Source organism: Grampus griseus, assembly GCF_964374135.1.
Source record: "Grampus griseus genome assembly, chromosome: 3".
In the NCBI taxonomy this organism is placed as follows: domain Eukaryota; kingdom Metazoa; phylum Chordata; class Mammalia; order Artiodactyla; family Delphinidae; genus Grampus; species Grampus griseus.
The window spans coordinates 4,673,563-4,689,664 of NC_139019.1; positions in this window are offsets into that span (position 1 = coordinate 4,673,563).

Below are 16,102 nucleotides of genomic sequence, written 5' to 3' on the forward strand. Positions count from 1 at the left end.
ACCCTCTTTCTCTGGTTAATACCAACATATTTTATGACACCTGATTGTGTTCAGCTTGGGTTCTCAAGAGAAAGGTGTTCTGCATTGCAATGTCTGCACCTTAGTCAATTTACATAATTTGAACCCCTTTTGCAGACAATTTGTTCCATGTCATCAGATTTCAGTGTCTTCAAGCTGCTACCAGAGGAGCAGAGAAGCTTCATGCTTGTCCTTTCACAGGAAATGTGCATCACAAGAATATACGCCAGCCCTCCGGAGGAACAGTGCTGATATAAATCTATGCTGCTGCTACTCAAGGGTGTTGGAATATGTTTATTTTCTTGTTGTTATTATTTCAGTGTTTGCTTTCTAGACCAAACCTGGCTGTTAGGGATTGTTAACTGAGATAAAGTGCTTCCATTGAAACCTCCTGGTGAAACATATTGACCAAATCTTCATTTTGAATCTTGTCCACAAATAATCATTAAAGGTTTGTTTTATTATATTTAAGGAAGGAAAAGGAGAAGGAAAAGAAAGAGGCAGAGGAGGAAGAGGAAGAGAAGGGCACACCCCTTAAATTTCTGTTTAGCCATCAAGCTAAGTCAGTTTGTTTCAAGTTTCTCTTAGCAAGAGCTTCCTCAGAGAAACATTATTTTTTTTTTGAGAAACATTATTATATTGACTGTCTGAATACAAATTTCTCGAAACTTCTTCTTAAGTAGGCCTTGCAGCTAACACCTCTGTAAAGCGTTCACATTTGGAAAAGAGCTGCTCTGTGTCCATGTGCTCTGTAAGCACTCATACGAGAGCTAGAGCTCTAGGTTCTTATGCGTGTAAGTGGGGAACTGCAGTGTTTAAATAATGACTTTTGCCAACAGCAGAAACCAATCCATGTCCAATTATGTGGGAACTAAGTAACTGGCTTTTGGCTGAGCCGATTGAGTACCTTATGGTTTTAGATATCATCTCGATGTATCAATGTTCATCCAGAGTTCACAGAGACTAGAAAACCCGTGTACATAGTTACATAAAGACAGACACAGACGTAGAGAAAGGACATGTGGACACAGCGGGGGGAGACGAGGGTGGGACGAATTGGGAGTTTAGGATTGACATACATATGCTACCATGCATAAAATAGATAGCTGGCGGGAACATGCTCTAAAGCACAGGGAGCCTAGCTCCGTGCTCTGTGATGACCTAGATGGGTAAGATGGGATGGGGCTGGGAGGGAGGTCCAAGAGGGAGGGGATATATGTATACATAGAGCTCATTCACTTCATTGTACAGCAGAAACTAACACAACATTGTAAAGTAACTATATGCCAATTAAAAAAAAAAAAAAAAGACACCTGAAAGGGATCCTACAGCAAGGATCAATACTGTTGTTGTTGTCATTAGCTATACATTATCTGGTTCTTCACCTTGGATCAGATTTCCAGAACACACTTCCTTGTCTTTGCTTCTCTGGGCATAACTGATGGGGCCATTTGTGGTATAAGAGCAGGAAAGGCTTTCTAAATGACAGCAATTAACGCAACAATAAAGAAGCTGAATTCTACATATTTAAGGTGATTATTTTTTCTTCTACGGTGGCACTCACTGTCCGCTGGCCAGCCTCAGAGATGTTGTCAGTGGCTACTTGGCGATGGCACAGCCCAAGGTAAGATGCTGAGCTGTCCTGATGGATTCCATGTGCTGAATGTGATATTAGAACAGCAACTAGCAACTGTCCTCATTAATTATAAGAAATGAATCTTAGGCTAACACCACTAATTAGAAAAAAAAATAATTGCTTGGGTCAAAAAATAGTCATTTGGCAGGGTACCAATTATCTCTGTTGGTTTGTGTGTAAGTCCTGCCTAGAGGCATGTAAACAAACTAAATTGCCTTTTTAGCCTCTTCAAGCTTTTATGATTTTTTAATAACTAATATATAATTGGACAGTTTGATAAGTTTGAAAAACAACTGATTTACTTTGAAATCATGTAAGAAATGATTTTTTTTTTCTTTTTTTACAGGAAAAGTGACTCTTCCAAGAAACACACCAGAGTAGAAAGCTCATCTATAAAAGCACACATTCTTTTCCCTCACCTCAGATTCCCGAAATGCAAACATATGGCCTGAACTGTACATTCACACATGTGCTTTCATACTGATGAATATTGTTGACCAGATGGCAGATTGAGCTACAGCCTATCCCTCTATCTCTGATCCTTAAAATAGGGATTTTTGCCTATGCCCAGTTTGTATTACCTGTGATATCTAAAATCCATCTTTCTATCTCTCTATTCATCCATCTGTATATCCTTCTTTCTAAGTATCTATCCATCCACCTACCTACCTAAATATCCATCTAGCTGTAACTAAAAATAATAAGTAGATGAATGCACAATGAAAATATAAAGATCACATGTCCTTCATAATATAATAAAAAAGTATTCTGCATAGTTTTCTTATTTCAAGAAATGTGTTTACCTTATGACACTCAGAGAATCATGGATTCATAGAGTCAGAAAGCCCTCTGTGATCATGAGAATGAGAACAGAGAAGCTAGGAGAAGTGAAAGAACTTACACAAACTCACATGGCTTCTTAAAGATCTGCTGGAACTCGAGTGCCTTTTAACTTGACTATTCTGCTTGTATTTATTTCAATGGTGCATCACTCACCAGAGGAATTTATACTTATTGAAACATCACTCTTCCAGGATAAGAGAAGGACCTTTGTTCTATTTTAACATGGTTTGCATGGTGTGAAGCAGCATGGATTTACCTAAGGAAGGTTTCATATTGTTCCAGATGATTGTGGTCCCAACAAGATGGCCAGAGGAAGCAAAAGAAGGGAGCAAAAGAAGTTTTGATGTTAATGGAGCTCACAGTGTGTATGGGGCCGGGGGGGAGGATGGAGTTAGTGCTGATGGACAGAGGTGATCTTGTCTACTTCAGTAGACAAGTGCTGCTCACTTCTGCCAAGACTCTATTCATGAAGGTTAGAGAAACCAGAACTCTCTTTGGGTTTCATCTGCTAAGATGGTCTTCCTTTGCAACAACAGAAAATTGTTTCTTCTATAATGAGGCCCCTCATTCACCATTCTTTTATTTCTGTTTCTATTTCATAATATTCAAAGATTAGGAGTGATATCATCTCATTAATTCGTTGCTGGCAAGAACAAATGCTCTGAGATGTATAATGATGACAACTCTGGCATGAATCTTTGGCAGAATCTGAGGGATTTTGTCTGTAATTCAAAAGTATCTGTCCCTGTGAAAATCCTTCAGAGTAAGCCACCAAATTATCTCTAACTACTTTTATTATGTTGAACAATCGTCTACCCAGAGCAGTGCATATTGTATTACAAAGGACATAGAAATGGCTATGGCCAGATGGTATTTTGAGTGTTCTGGATAGCATTATTGTACAGAACATAAGAGAGAGAGATGTTTTAACTGCCCTATGGCATCCCTAACATGGCCAGGGCTGCTCAGTGGGGAGAGATGGCTTAGTGAAAACTCTTTCAAACATTGATGATCTTATCCCAAAATATAAATTCTGTCAAATCACTCCTCTGTGATGATCATTGTTCATAGGAGGATACATGTGCATCAACAAAACAGGGTCTGGGCAGCTCTCTGAACCAATTTATTAAAATACAAAAGATTGATTCTATAAGCTGACAGTTTAGAAATAATTTTTTACTCAACCAACAGGAGCCGTCTCCAAATAGATAGCTAAGACTTAACCACCTCATTCCACCATTGTGTGTGTCACCAAGCATACAATTGGCAATGACATTCCAGGGTTTTGTCATGGCTGAGCTAACAGCAGGATAAGCCCAATTAGTGATCCTAAAACTCTAATCATAAATGAATGCAGTAAAACACCTACAATTGTAAATAAGAATAAAATGTCTCTGAGCTTCATATTAAATTATAGAATGTGTTCTTCATAATTAAAACCCCAGATATTTTCTTCCATTCAACTTCACACAAACTGAATAAAAGCAGTGTTAAATAGCTTTATGAACAACTGGGAGGATGCTACAGACACTGGTAATTTCTTAGGTATTTAAGATCCAAGCTGGGGTATATACCCTGAGAAAACCATAATTCAAAAAGATTCATGTACCAAAATATTCACTGCAGTTCTATTTACAATAGCCAGGAGATGGAAACAACCTAAGTGTCCATCATCAGATGAATGGATAAAGAAGATGTGGCACATATATACAATGCAATATTACTCAGCCATAAAAAGAAACAAAAGTGAGTTATTTGTAGTGAGGTGGATGGATCTAGAGTCTATCATAGAGAGTGAAGTAAGTCAGAAAGAGAAAAACAAATACAGTATGCTAACACATATATATGGAATCTAAGGAAAAAAAAAAAGGTCATGAAGAACCTAGGGGTAAGACAGGAATAAAGACACAGACCTACTAGAGAATGGACTTGAGGATATGGGGAGGGGGAAGGGTAAACTGTGACAAAGTGAGAGAGGGGCATGGACATATACACACTACCAAACGTAAAATAGATAGCTAGTGGGAAGCAGCCATATAGCACAGGGAAATCAGCTCGGTGCTTTGTGACCACCTAGAGGGGTGGGATAGGGAAGGTGGGAGGGAGGGAGATGCAAGAGGGAAGAGATATGGGAACATATGTATATGTATAACTGATTCACTTTGTTATAAAGCAGAAACTAACACACCATTGTAAAGCAATTATACTCCAATAAAGATGTTAAAAAAAAAAAAGAGATCCAAGCTGGTTATTGAATTAAACTGTAAGAGTGCACAGAAGCAAAGAAACTACAGAACTTACCTATCAACGTCACTTTATTCCATCCTCCTGTTTCAGAGGTTACAATAAAGTCTGTTTTTAATATTAATGTGTAAAAATTTTCTTCCTAAGAAGTATTTCCACATTTTGTATTATTCTTTACCCATAAAAATTCCTTTTTTTTTTCATTTAAAGGTTTCTTGTATGTCACAATAACAAGAGTTCTGGGTAAATTTTGTTGCAAGATATGTAATTAAATCGACCCCTCCGCATGGACAATTCATTTGCTTAGCCAATAAGTATTTATAAAGTTTCTCTTTGTTATGGCTTTCAAGAGATGTGGGGAAATAAAAGAAATACAAGAAGTGTAAGATATAGCAGCACCCTAGGGAGGCTTCAAGCCTAATTTAGAATGTATGGCATGGAAAAAGTGGAGTAATTGTGATCCAAGTATACAATAATCTTGATAAGAAAAATGTAAATAGAACCATAATGGGCGGGTCCTTGTTTTCTCTCCATTCTGTTGTTTGCCTTCATTCCCAGGGTAGTTACATCCCCAAAAAGGTATTGTCACCCCATTAGCTTCCATTCAGGTTCCCTTATTTTAATATTTGACTTGAAAAAAAGAACCCATGAAACTATCAATGGGCAATGTGGTTGACACACACATTGGAGGGATTCAAAAACACCTCACTCTCTCTTGCCAGGTAAATGGTCTCCATTCGCCGGTCTTCTGAAATGATTCTCTTTTCTGTTTTGGAAAAAGTGGTTGAAATCACATTCATATTTACATATTGCTATGAACTCCTCCGGCTTTTAGCAATACTTCTTGACTCTTCTAATGAGTTCAGAAAAACTTATTTCATTGAGTGTCTGACTTACAGAAAATGGTGATGCTTACTTTTTAAAATCTGTTCCTAAATAGTTTTCCTGTCTCTTCCACCAGGTTCCTGTCATTCTGAATGTTTCCCGGGCTGCCTTCCACTGGCACAAAATGAGAACAAGGGAACAAAATATCCTGGGTTTCTACAGCCATTGGCAGTGCCAGTGTTTCCAAACCTGTTTGCCATGCCTCTCATGACCGCCAGGTGGAAATAATGACTTTGCAGTTCATAATCAAAGAATACAAATTCCACAGCCCCCCTGAACACACCCCAAATCTTGTATTTCTGGCCTTGTAGAGCAGGCATATATTTTTTTAATCTGTTATTATGGCTTGCGTGAGTAACTTGTCAATATTTACATGTATTTTTTGACACTTGGAGAACTGAAATGACAAATTCTACTACAGCTGCATCTTTTATATTTCAACTGTTGGTAGTAAGTATTTTCTATATGGACCTCACATGTCATAATAATGAAATGTTTATCTTTTACTGAGTGAATGATTTATAGCTAAGAAGGAAGCAATTCATACACAACAAAGAAAATGAGGGCTGACTTGCCTTATAAATGTTAGATGACTCATTATTATCTTTTTGTTTGCACCTTAAAATTTTCTCCTATCACTAAAGAATATGGGTTCTGTAGGCCTCATTATTATGGAGGTAATTATTTTAAAGGGAATTTTTGTTTATTTGGGAGGCAGCATGCCCAGGTAAAAGTAAATGGAAAAGCTCAACAGATTAATGATTTGTGCATGCATAAGGGAAGCTTTTGGCATAACCCTGGGATTTACACTTCATTATGGAATAGCAGGGTACTAGGACTCCCCAGCACTTTGGAAATGGTGTCTTTTCCTTGGGGGGCAGGCACCTACATGCACTTGGCCCTGGTGGGTGTTGGTGATTGCCTGGAGACATCTAAGTGATGCCTACAGGGCTGTGTCTGCAAGAACTTTCCGGCTTTCTGGCTATCAGTTCACTGAGAGAGAGGGGTCCCACCCTCAGACCTGGGTTTACAGAATCAGGCTGGGCGAGGGAGACTCTGAGCACAGTTGGTGTCCACCATGCTGATCCTTCTCTGGCCTGGCTACCCAGTGACCCATTAAGAGGGGTCATACAGAGGTAGGGCTACAGGTAATACCTCAAAGATCCATTATTCCAAAAGCAAATGATGACATGAGACCCAAGCAGGTCCCTTTGGTAACCTACTGTCATTTCCATATGACGAGGGTAGGTATGTGATCTTATTCTTTCCCTCTAGCTGCAGAAAGACACTCTGTCAAGCTGAAGGCCCGGGGTGAGAGCCACAGCAGTGAGACAGCCTATAGCTGCCTGAGGGTGAGGGTACCTGGCTCTCAGGGTCGAGGACAGCTGAGCCATCAGGGTGGTGACAGGCAGATGCCACACAGAGAGCTGGCCAGACTGAGGAGTATGTGTGCATAGCCCTTGGGGCCTCCCAGAAATGCATGGGGTGTGTTTCGTTCCTGTACCACCAAGAAGAGGCAGGAGCTACAAGAATGTGTGACCACAGGACCTTTTGTGTCCCAGGTAAAGCTGGGGATCTCAGGTAGCTCTTGCTGATCCACTATGATCCAGGGTGAGCCAGATGTGGCCAGCTTGCGCTTTCCAGGCTCTGCAACAAGAAAAGCCAGGGCACTTCATGAAGTAAAAGTACAGGGTGAAATGTGTGGTCAGTTTTCCACATGGCAGATGAGATACGGGTGTGCACAGGGAAGCTTTCTGCTTGTGAATATGGCAAGGTTAGGATCAGGAACCAATTGCTTTTTTAGAGTTTAGACAGATTTTAATACAGGGGAGATAGGTCCATGGTAGTCAGTATAAAGCACGGGAAATTTTGTTTAGGCATCGTTAAGCGCTTCGTGGCTAGAAGGATGCAAGGCATGGGAACTGGTGTAGTCACTAGTGGATGTAAAAGTTGGAACGACCAAGATAGCTCTCAACAACTCCCACCAGCTATGTCTCCTCGCCCACACCAATGTCTTTTAATCAATCACCAGACACGACTGGATGGGATTTGTGGTTAGTTTGAATCCACACAACTTGAGACTTTCTGCACATTTTTACAAATTCCACAATGATCACTTTTAATAGGAGCTAGTTTTTGTATAGTGTTTTACCAGTTATGCAATGTCTCCAGATCAGTTGTCTGTCCTACAGGGTATGGGATGTGGCACGCTCCCAGGATCTACTGAGAAATGGACTCTGTTGGGAAATCTCAAGTCACAAAACCAGCCACCAAACCAGCATTCTGGACTCCAGATCTTTTGTCTGGGGCTCCACCTCCAAAAACAGCTTACATCAGAGCTCCAAATAGTAACCGAGTGCTCGTCACCTTTCACCTTTCAAGGGCTCAAAAGTTGTGAAAAGGCTGAACAAAGAAATACTTAGAAAAAAGCATCAAGAACAATTCCCTTAAGAACAATTATTGGGGGTGGGGGAGGGAAGGACTGGGAGTGTGGGATTAGTAGATGCAAACTATTATATAGGATGGATAATCAACAAGGTTCTACTGTATAGCAGAGGGAACTATATTCAATATCCCGTGATAAACCATAGTGGAAAAGAATATGAAAAAAGAATGTCTCTATGTGTATAACTGAGTCCCTTTGCTGTACAGCAGAGATTGGCACAGCATTGTAAATCAACTACACTTCAATAAAAAAGAATAAAATTTAAAAAAAGAAAGCAAAAATGAACAAGTATTACTCTCCAGCAATAAAAATAGGTTTTAAAAAAGCTCATTACAATAATAATATTTGATCCAAAGAGAATATAGCTGGTTGTTTCCATACATTTTCATGTGCAATTTTCTTCTATCTTCAGCTTATTTTCTATCGACAATTTCTATTTTGGAATCTATGCTCATCTGTGTTCTCTCCATTCTGAATTTTTGCCATGCTTATTATTTCTCCTCTGTCCTCAGATTCCAGACTATAGAGCACTATTTTCATAATTTTTCAGGTATAGAGTCCCAGATTCCACACAAGAAAGCAAGCACCCCAGGGATGGGAACCTCTCACACTACCCAGAATGTAGAAAAGTCCAGAGTAAGCACTTTGAGATACTCACCAACTTTCCCCTGCTTTCTTGGAATAAAAGGAATTCACCTCTAGTTAACATGTGTTCAGCAAACTCTCTCTCTGGAAGGTTCTGCCCTTAAAATATTCTCTGTGCTATACAGCAGTTTCCCACTAGCTATATATTTTACACAAGGTAGTGTATATATATATATATGTCAATCCCAGTCTCCCAATTCTCCCACCCCCCGCACAGGGAGCTCAGCTCAGTGCTCTATGGTGACCTAGATGGGTGGGAGGGTGGGAGGGAGGGAGGTCCAAGAGGGAAGAAATATAAGTATACTTATAGCTGATTCACTTCTTTGTACAGCAGATACTAATACAACACTATAAAGCAACTATACCCCAATTTAAAATAAATAAGTAAATAAATAAACATTCCCTCGATGTACCTGCACTATCTAGTGTGCTGTTTCTCACCTGCATTTGAAGACTTACATTTTAAAACTCCAGCATCTGGTAATGACAGGAAATTTAGAAGCCTGTAACAGCAGTAGCAGTTTTTGTGAAACTATTTGCTTAGCAGACTTTAGCAGAATTAGGTACTGCTGAAATAGCGTGGGACCTCGTTCTCCATGCACCGTTCAATAGGCTAAGAGGTGATTCTTGGAGCACAATTCAGCCTGGGCTGAGAAAATTAGGACAATGTGGTCTTCTGCGATGGGGTGACAGGTCATCCTTGGGAAAATAGTGAGAATATGAGTGGGGGATTTATACAAACCTGGCCAAAAGGGAGAACATGCAGATGCATTCCAATTAGAGCCTTGGGCCTGCATGGAAATCTGAGGCCTCTTTCTCCACCAAGATTCTCCCCAAGGTTCTTTGCCACTTATTCTGCCTGCTTTGGGGTCCGGAGCAGTTCTGCAGCATGGGACCAATCACTGCCGCAGGAATCTTACTGCACCTATGGTCTCCGAGGCTGACAAATCCAAGGAAACAGCCCAAACTGCCTTGCGCACAGACTCAACAGACTCAGTGCTGACCTGTGTCCACCGCTGGCCTGTCTACCAATCAGAAACATCTGCTGATTTGACAAAAGGCATTGGACCAGGTGATTGGTGTTTCTAGGCACAAGCACACATGTGCCACTTCTTCAACAAAACTGTTTGAACTGGCAGGGTATGCCCATCACCAGTACCTAGTGGATGGGGGAGGTGTTAGCCATGCTTCCCTGCGTTCAGTGAAGGCAGAGGGCTGCCAGAGAATGTTTCACAGTTTGTGTGTGGGGGAGGGCTACTGGGAATTGCTCTTTTGCAGGTCATGCATATTCAGAAGGCCCACAGTGCCTGCCTGCTTACCTATGCAGCTACAACAGTGGTCTTAGTGATTGGCATCCATGCTTTCTTAAACTCTAGCATCCTTTGAGATGCAAAACTGCTTACTATCTTTTGAATACGAACAGATTATTTTAAAAGCTGCATATCATATCTTTTGGTATCTCTTGATTTGCCTTAGAGTTCATCTTGATGAATAATTCCTTAGAGGGGGAAGCAAAGAAGTAAAACAATATTTGCAGAGTTAAACTCTGTAAAATGCCTCATCATGCTCATGGGAGAAATCTGTAGGTTTAAATTGTGCAAATGAGTTTAATTCCTGTTTAAAGGGCTTCCATTTAAATCCTCTCCTTATCCCTAAAGCAAGCTAAAATTACCAAAGACATTTGGGGAATTTGAAATGTAAAATCCTTCTTAAAAAGAATTCCTGAGTTTCACAGACAGAGAGAGAGGAAAATACAGACAGGAATTCATACTTTTGAATACTGTATGTACAGAAATATTGTTTTCTATGTGTTTGCCTCAAATGAGATGCCTTGGACTTCAGGATTTCACAACTGAGAAAATTAGTATAGAATCAAGAGGACAAGCTTGACAGGCATTTAGAGCACTTCACCAGAATTTCACTTTTAACGATACAACTGCAAATGAGTGTAGGTTTGTAATTAGGAAGCAGAACAGATGGTGAAGACTTTGTTTAAAGTGTTCATTAAGGTAACCTACACTGCCAAGTTCCTGTTCCTGCTACATGGCTGCTGCTCAGTTGAAATGCATTGAGCTGCGATGAGATGCAGGAAAATCACCGCAGTAGGGAATATAGCACCACTGTTTCCCCGTTGTCTGCCAATTTCCAGACGTGTGCAGAGTGGAGACTAAAAATGGTTATGGAATATCTGAAACTGCAGAGCATCTGTGTCATATATGAACAGTCTTTTAGCACTGTGTCAAGAAATGCAGCTCCCTGGGCTATGGGCTGGAAGCAACATCACCTAGGGACCCACTGTACCCCCTCTGTGGTGTCCCCACTTCTGAGGGTGGGCTGGATTGAATGGCGGGCTTCTAACAAATATGGTAGACAGAAGTGATGGGGCGTCACTTCTGAGATTAAGCTGCGAGAATACTGGCTTCCACCTTGGGTGCCATCTCTCACTTTCTTGGAGGGAAGCCAGCTGCCAGGCTGCGAGCTGCCCTATGGAGAGGTCCAGGTGCGAGGAATCAGTGCCTCTGGCCGACGGCCAGGACTGAGGCCACCAACAGCCATGTGAGAGTGTTTGGATGTAGATCCTCTCCCAGCTGAACCTCGACTACTGTCTTCTGAGAGACCTTGAGACAGAGGCACCCAACTAAGGTGCATCCAGATGCTTGGCTCATGGACACTGTGGGGTAATGGGATAATAAATGCTGTTTTGAGTACTGGGCAATTCGTTATGCAGCAATAGATAACAAAGAGGCAGGAGCTCAGAAATCTAAGGCTTATTTCCAAGTATTCAATGGGTAAGTTGCCCACTCGTTCTTTTATTGTTTTCTCATTTTATGTAATTATAGCCAAGCAGTGGGTTCCTGGAATCTCAATGAGAGCATAGAAGGAAAGACCTTGTCAAAATATTCAATAGTAATATATTTGGTTGAACTTTTACACATAATTAAAATGTCAAATTGATCCTCCAGAAAAGTAAAACAGACTGGTTATATTTAGAATAGGTTGCCAGGGATCACGTGTCTTCATTGCTATATGGCTGTAGGTGGAGAAATGTGCAGACAGAAGCTTAACATCATGTCTGTGAAGACGGGCCTGAGTGTGTATGTGGGCGCACACATGCACTGGATTAGGGAGAATGCCCTGGATTGCTCCCTTGGTCTTGTGTTATATAATTTATATGAGTCACGATTGTCTTCCAGCATCCACTTTTCTACAGACAGTACCGCATTTTTAGAGGAAAAGAAAAATGAAACTCACATGGGTTCCCTCCTGTCTAAACGGAGGCTCCTCTTGGGACCATTTCCCTCTCTTGTTCCCTTTTATTTCAGCCTCTAAATTTTGGGGTCCTGTAGGGCTCTTTCCTTAGAATTCTTCTCCATGTATTTTCTCTTCAGGTGACCTTGTGTTATCCCAATCCTTAATTACTGCAGAAACTGCAGACTCTCAAATGCTTATATTCTGTCCTGAGCTCCAGACTCATGTATTCTGACATCACCACTTGGACATCTAAAGGAAATATTCCAGTTACAATGTCCAGAACAAAACTCCTGATTTTTCCTGCCAGTGTTCCCTCAGTTTCCCACTGTAGTCAATGATACGCTCATTTATCAAGTTGTTCAGGCGAATACCTGAGGGACAGCTTTGACGGCTGAAGCCCCATATCCAAACCATCAGCATGTTTGGCTGGCTTTATCTTAAAGGCATATGACCCTTACTTACCACTTGCACTGCACCCAAGCAAGGCTAGCCCACCAACACCTTATGTTTGCACGAATGCACTGTCTTAGGCTAATAAGAGTCTTAGGCTGTTAATCATACAGTAGCCAGAGTGATATGTTAAAACCATATATTAGCTTGTGTCATTTTTTCCTTCAAAACCCTCCAATATCTTCCTATCACATTTAGAACAGAAGCAAAGATGTTTCAATAGCTTTATCAGTCTAATTTCAACCAATAAAAGTTGGCTCAGACAACGGGATAACTGAAGAGGATGTAATGAGGAAACCAGGGCGTGGACAGGGAAATAACTAGTTGTGGTGAGTCAGCCTCTTGGGTTAACTAGCAAAGGGCTGAGAGGGAGAGGAGGCATTGCAATGTGATTATTTCAGTTTGGCCCCGAGCCAAACTGACTATATGTTCAACTATAAAACAGGAAGCAGGGACAAGATTATGATTGGAACCTAGTCCAGATATGCATTTCTTGTGGGTCATTCTTTCCCATTTCCTTCTACAATAAAGCACAGTAGGTTTCACATTTGGAAGTTGAAGAATTTGTAAACTTGAACCCTCATGATGAAACCTTCCTATTACCCAGATCTCGTAGCAATCTGGGTCTCTCTGGGGAGAGGAGCAGTTCCTCATCCACCCATCTCTGATTCCTTGGGTAGCTCAGCATCTGCCACTCTTTGAATTTGGGTTTGTACATGACCCATATACACTCTGTGCGGGTGCAATGGACATAAACTTGACAGATGTAGTTGATGGTCAAGGGACTGAGTTCCTGAAGGTTGTACCTAAAAATCACTTAGTTAAATGATGATCAACCAGGACAGCTGATATATTTTTGCCATATAGACCTGCTCATGTTCCACCAAAGTAATCTGGATTTAATTTCCTGTGGGGTGGAAAGAGCAAATGACAACCAGAAATTTAACCCAAACACTGCTGAGTTTGGACACTGAATCTAAAACATTGGCAAAACTCGGAGTTTTCCAGCTAGGTCATTAAGCTCAAATAACAGCAACCGTAACAGTCAGTGAAGGAAGAAAGATGTATCACTATCTGGTGCCAGATGCCTCGAGGTAACTGTGTCCAGAAAGAAACACAGATACATAACTCAGGAGGAGACGAGTAACCCTGGGTGCTGTTTACTCTCCAGTCCTGCCATGTCCACTCTCCACCTGGCATTCCTGCCCTTGTCTGCCCTGCTTTCATCCCAGGCGGCTTTCCCCTGTGCCAACCATCACTTGGGTCCCAGACCAGGGTCCAGGTTGGATTCAGCCAGCAGGAGGAGGAGCACAGGTGCGAAGAGAGAGAGCCAGTGTTTCTTCCCTGCTTCCTCATCATTCAGTTGTACATCTCAGGTGACCAGCTGTCCGTCCATCTGTGACAACGGCTCTCCTGGGTGGTCCTTCCCCGTGGTCTTTCCTCTAGGACCTGGGGTCATTCTGGACTCCAGGAGCACCCTTTCCTCTAAAGTAGTGATAGCTCTCTGGTATCACTTGTGTCCAGCACCTCAGTATTTGTTCTCTTAACCCTTCCCATGCTTCATACAGTCCCTTCATTAGAGATCCCTTCTCATATAAATTTCCTTTCCAGCTGGCGCCCTCACTAATATGCACTGGTAGCTCACACACACACTTACTTTGTACTGAATTAAATATTCTGAAGAAGGAAATTTCCCAAAGAACATAATAATCAATTTAAATTTATGCTATATGAAATATATAAGATTTGAATTCTGTTCTATAAATATCTCATTTTCCTTTTTCCTCCAGTATTTGAATGTTAGAAATGAAATATAATCAGAGTCACTTTTGTCAAAAATACTTTCTTTTTCTTCCTTTTCAAAAGGAGGCTTTTTATTCACTCATTCTTGGTTTGAACTACAGGATTCAGGAAACTTGGCATTCCTGAGGGAATCTTTTTGTTCCCTGTATTATTTGGGGTAAACAATTAGGTAAAGGTATGTTAAATAGTAGTTTCTCCTGTACTTAGGATTTTGTTGCTATTATCTCATTAGTACTTGGTTTGATGGGGTCTGTTTATCACAGAATGATAAATACCAGTTATTTATGCACATGGAGGAGGTTTTTTTTAATGTGAGTATGTGTGTGTAAGAGAAACAGACAGACACACTACATGTCTCTACTCCAGCATCAGCTGAGTCATTATTCTCTCATTTTCATTTCCTGTCATTTCCAAATCACTAGACCTATAACGACAGGCGGGTTGCCTATCTGAGAGTCTGTTCACAGTGAAAGCAGAGTCAGTGTTTCTGGAGGTCTGATTATTAGAAAATGTAAGCAGAGCAATGTGTGAGTGAAGAGAGAACTGGCATGGAGACAGAGAGAGAAATATATATATATATATATATTAAAGAGAAAACAGAGTGAGGAAGAAGAGAAGAGAAGGGGCTCCAGTGTGAGTAATTCTGCACACCTGCTCTCTGGGGGGCAGTTAGGAGGTGAGAACACAGGGAAGTGGTGAGGATACAGAAGTTTGCCAAAAGCATCAGGTACTTGAAAAGAGTTACCAGGCTGTAGTCCAAGCTCTTAGTTGATACTATAGCCAGGGTATTTGTAGATTTGAGAGCAGGGATTATAAACATCCTGCCAGAGACCTACATTTCCACCTTGAAGTCAGAGAAGGCAAGACCTTCAACTAAGAGAAAAAAAAAAAAAAAGAGAGAGAGCGGGGGAGTGGTTGAAATGTCTCTTAAGATTCCTTTACCAGAAAGAGAAAAACAAATATCATATAATATCACTTCTATGCGGAATCTAGAAAAATGGTACAGATGAACTTATTTGCAAAGCAGAAATAGAGTCACAGATGTAGAGAACAAACATACGGATACTAAGCAGGGGAGGGGGTGGGATGAATTGGGAGATTGGGATAGACATATATGCACTACTATGTATAAAATAGATAATTAATGAGAACATACTGTATAGGTCAGGGAACTCTACTGAAGGAACTGTGGTGACCTAAATGGGAAGGAAATCCAAAAAAGAGTGGATATATATATATGTATAGCTGATTCACTTTGCTGCACAGCAGAAACTAACACAATATTGTAAAGCAACTATACTCCAATAATTTTTTTTTAAAGACTCCTTTAATTGACAAATTCTCCCTTCATATCTTTTTGTTAGTTTCCTCTCAATTTATTAGTTAAAGAAAAGGACGTTTGTCCTATAGAGTTTCCCAGAGTCTGGATTTTGTTGACTGAAACCTTGTGGTGTCATTTAGCAGGGGCTCTTGCCCATTGGTAAATGGAGCTAGAGGTTTGATCAAGTTCAAGTTTGCCCCACACAAGATCGCCTCAAAGGTGTCTATGTTCTTCAATCTGAATTGTCTGGTTGTCTTTCATCTTGTGGTGTGGGCAGGGATTAGTGATCAATAACTTGGTCCTTTCATCCCTTGGGGCTGACAAAATGGAGATGTTCTGATTCTATTATTCTGCCTTCATTTATTAGCTGGAGTATTTTTGCATAGATAGTGTTCCCTTCTACTATTTGGAAGTCCAGTGATACAGCTTACATGGAAAATCAGGATGGATGTTTGCTTTTTCCCTGCATTCACCAGTTTTCAAAAGAATGGGTTAGTTCCTTAGCATCTTCCAACAGTGATCAATTAGCATTTTCTTTTAAAAATCTTTATGAACTCAA